General features: G+C 36.5%; 1 pseudogene; it reads left to right on the forward strand.

Moving 5' to 3' along the window:
* Nucleotides 1–3,891: 3,891 nt before the first annotated feature.
* On the forward strand, nucleotides 3,892–4,095 carry LOC116527032 (annotated as a pseudogene).
* Nucleotides 4,096–4,683: the final 588 nt, after the last annotated feature.

The following is a 4,683-nucleotide window of genomic DNA, read 5'->3' on the forward strand; positions in this document are numbered from 1 at the left end:
GAATTCTCTGATCTTTCCCTACACTCCACAAGGCTTATCAGAGACCCCACATGTAGTGGACACCTGAGGCCTTCCCGAAGTGGGTCCTTAGCACTCACTTTATTCCACTTCACTTCCATTGTGGGAAGTTGAATTCCATGCAGTATCTAGCCACATCCACATATCCATGCCCCCTTCTCTGTTTTCCCATTCATATCTCCATTCACCAAAGACTGAGTCCACATTGGCATCTGACATCACCACATGTACTGCTGTAATCAGATAGGAAGCTCCAGGCAACAGCAGCATCTCCAAGAATCCGAGGGGCTACAAGGCTGAAGGAAGAAACCAGCTTATCTCTTTGGGTGCCCTACCAAGAGAGAGAAGACGAACACCACACACACACACACACACACACACACACACACACACACACACACAAAATCATATATGATGAGGATATTTTATTTAGATATTGGAAGAATAGGTGTAAAATCTTGGGAATGAGGACTCCTTAAGAAGACATAAAATCCCGAAGTCCTAAATGATTAGATTGGCATATTGGACTATTATTTTTTCATGTTTATGATTAAAAGTTACCAGAAAGAAAACATAAATGATAAGATAAACAAAATAATTTTAATACATCTGATACACAGGTCAGTATATCTAACATACAAAGAATGCCTACAAATTTATTTTTAAAACACGCTAATAGAAAAATGGGCAAACGATTTGAACAGGAAATTGGTAAAATGAAGAAATGCAGACAGCTAACAAACCTACAATAGAAAACTCAATCTTACTAGTAGGGAAATGTAAATTAATACACAAATGAAATAGTTTTCACATCCAAGATTGGCAAATAATTAAATAATTTAAATAAAAAAGATTTCTATTTGTATTGCTTTAAATTGACACATAGATGTACATGTTTTCAGAGTGCATGTGATAATTTGATATGTTCATATAATTAACAGTGTAATTGTGATATCTATCACCTCAAACATTCATCTTTTTTTCAGGCTAGAAACATTCAAATTATTCTCTTTTAGCTATTTTGAAAGGTACAATAGATTAATGTTAACTATATATGATCACCCTATTTATCTATTGAACACCAGGTCTTATTTCTTCTAGTTGCATATTTGTAACAAAAAATTAAAAGAACTAGCATGCAAAACTGACAAAGAGGAAGGAAATAAAAATGCATATGATTATTGATGGTGAGTGACTCTCTACAACACTTTTGAAAGATATTTGGACAAATTTTTTTTTTTTTTTGAGATGGAGTCTCACTGTGCTGCCCAGGCTGGAGGGCAGTGGTGCGATTTTGGCTCACTGCAACCTCCGGCTCCTGGGTTCAAGTGATTTTCCTGCTTCAGCCTCCCAAGTAGCTGGGACTACAGGTGTGTGCCACCACCCCTAGCTAGTTTTTGTTTGTTTGTTTGTTTTGTTTTGTATTTTTAGTAGAGACAGGGTTTTGCCATGTTGGCCAGGCTGATCTTGAACTCCTGACCTGAGGTAATCCACCCTCCTTGGCCTCCCAAAGTGCTGGGATTACAGGTGGAAGCCACTGTGCCCAGACGTTACCTGGACAATTTCTAATAAAATCACAAATCCACATACCTATTGGACTAGAAATCTCATTCTGAGGATCTATTCTACAGATGGAAAACAAGCAGTGTTTAGATGCAAAACAATGATTTTAATGGCAAAAGAAAAGAGGTAAAATTGTCAAAGAGAAATTTTCCACTTACACTTGCCCCAGGACATGACAACATAAAATAAGATATTTCATCCAAAGTTGTGGAGAAAGAACCATGAAATTGAGTGACCCTACGAAGACAGACCTAACAGACCTATTAAAAGAACTTTGCTGAGCAGTGAAAAATGGAAGAGACACATGGATTCATTCAATCTTTAATCAGCATCCTAGCCTGAACTCTCCCTTTCCTAGCACTCAAATCCTCCTAACTCTTCTCTGTAAAGTTCTCAGTGATGCATTCACTGATGTGTACTTCTTGCCAGGCAATTTAATAAACATTTTATTTTTTAATGCTTTTGTGGTTTTTATCTTATTATTTGGCCAGAAAAATTAAACCAAATGAGTTATGATTTGGACATATTAAAGTTTAGTTCCCATAGGATGTGTCCTGGAATGAAGCCAGCAGGCAGTTTCAGGTCTGTACCCAAAGCTTGGTTTAGGTTTTTGGGAAGAAGTAAATCAAGAAGCCACCAGCAAAGAGGTGTTAGTTGAAGCCAGAGATAGGAATAAGGCCCCCTAAGACCCTCTGGAGTCTTATCGTCCTTTGCTCTTCCCCACTCCCCCAAAAACTCTGCCCAGGTAACACCCTGGGCAGAAAATTTACATTCTAAATTATCTGGGGTATATGTAATTTAGATTTGTATAAATTACATATACCCCAAATTACAAATTTAGATTTGTAATTTGTATAATTACAAATCTAAATTACATGTAATTATATTCCACAATGTAGGCCCATCTCCTCAGGACCTACCCACTGCTCTGCCCTTCTGGGGCTTGGAAACCACTAGAAGTCTATGGCCATTCCTTTCTGAAATCTTCCTAACCCTTCAGACTCCAACACCAGATTTCCTCCCAGCCCCACACGACTGAATGGAATTCTGAGTTTAGACTCAAATGCATTCCCTCTGCTGTGATGTTTGGTCTCATCTGAGTGTGTGCTTTAGCCAGAGGTCAGCAGATTGGCTTTTGCTGTTGTGCTCCTCCCCTAAGACAATTGATTTAAACAGGTCCATCTTCTTGAATGGAGGTGGTAAGGGGGAAAGTTTAGAATTTTTTTAATGAAATATTCCAGGGAAGAAAACATCAATTAGTATCTCAAAATATTCTAATAGTTGTGTTTACCTGTATATCCAGATCAGTCTGTTGTACCCCAGACTCTTATATCAACTTCCAACTCACTATGGCCACTTAGATATCCAAGGGAACATAAGATATAATTTTTGCCATTTTGAGCATTAAAAATTTTCAGTGACAGCGATCTCCTGACACAAAGGAGAATTAGAAATAACCTCAAATCTATACTGGGGCAAGACATATGTGGTTTGTTTCTGCGGAAAAAACATCATCTTTCTAGTGTCTCCTCACCACGGAAAAGAGCCCTCCACCAACCGGGGACCTGGGTCCCGTGTGCAGAGAGCTACAGAGCAGGGAGTAACGTCCTGAAAGCATTAGGGGAGTGCTGTCAGGTGGATGGTGATGGCTTCTGATTGCCAGTTGTAGGCTTCTATGCTAATTAGGAATTTTGTGACTTAAACTTTAAAAAAATGATTTTTTTAATTAAAGAAACATTTGTAGAGGCAGGTTCTTGCTATTTTGCCCAGGCTGGCCTCAAACACCTGGCCTCAAGCAATCTTCCCATCTCGGTCTTCCAAAGTGCTGGGATTGCAGGTGTGAGCCACCATGCCCAGCCAAGAAATAATACTTAAAAGCCCAAGGTATTTGTTAAATTTGTGAAATGTAATTATATATATATGTATGTACATGTAATATGTTTATAAAATATGTTATACATACATATATAATATATAATTACATTTAAAATATGTATATATGTAATTATATATTATATATGTACATATGAATGTAATGTAGATATATAATGTATATATGTATATAACATAATAGATACTGTATATATAATATATACACATATACGTGTGTGTATATATGTATATGCATATATGTATAAACATATATAATATATGTAATTATATATTATATATACATAATGTTTTATATTTATTATATATGTAATTCTATATATATTTATATATATAGAATGATTGTAGGGATGGAGGTGGGAGAAATGTTTCCATCAACAAAACAGGAATAAAATTCCTAGCGCCAACTAAGGCACAGGACAGACCTTTATACTTTCAGGGATCACTTCTATAGTAGGTTACTAGAGAATTATTTTTGAACAGAATAGGGAGAAAACTCAATGATAGCGGGAGTAGCTCTCCTGAGCATGAAGCTGGCAGGTGCTGCCACCTGCTGGTAGCCACTGCTTGCTGTAGATGAGTGTTCTTCCGCTCCTTGGGCAAAGAGAACACAAGTTTCGAGGTTCCTTTCTGATGTGATTCATTGTATTTTGTTTTTCACTCTCAGGGATTGTTCCTTTCCCTTTTCCATAAAGAAAAGGGGTAACATCTAGTACCTTCCTTTACTTCAGTTATCTAAAGGCGTATCTCCTTCTTGACTTGCTCATCCTTTAACGAAAACTTCCTTTTTCAAGTAAAGCAGTTAGTTCTTTGCTTATTTTTATGTAACAATATATGAAATATGAAATATTTTAAAATTTTAATTTTACATGTCTTCTCACTAAACATTCAAATCAGTATATATGTATCTAATTAGTTTTTATCTACTGTATAGTATCTTAAGATATGAATAAACTGTGGCATATTTATTTAGCCAGTGATGTGCCACAGTATATGTAACCATTGGTTTTCTCTCAGTTCTTTCAATTCTTTGCTATAACAAGCAGTGCTTGCAATGAACATCGTTGTGTGTTTTCTGCACATGCATGAGTTTTCCTTGGAAGTAAATAAGATGTGAAATTACTGGGTCAAAGAGTATACTTTAAGTTCTAAGCCACTACCAAATTTTCTTTCAATTCAGCACTGAGATTTTACCCCCCCTGTCAACAGTGT

The sequence above is a fragment of the Sapajus apella genome, unplaced genomic scaffold (genome assembly GCF_009761245.1).
Source record: "Sapajus apella isolate SASKATOON/1434 unplaced genomic scaffold, GSC_monkey_1.0 scaffold52, whole genome shotgun sequence".
Classification (NCBI taxonomy): domain Eukaryota; kingdom Metazoa; phylum Chordata; class Mammalia; order Primates; family Cebidae; genus Sapajus; species Sapajus apella.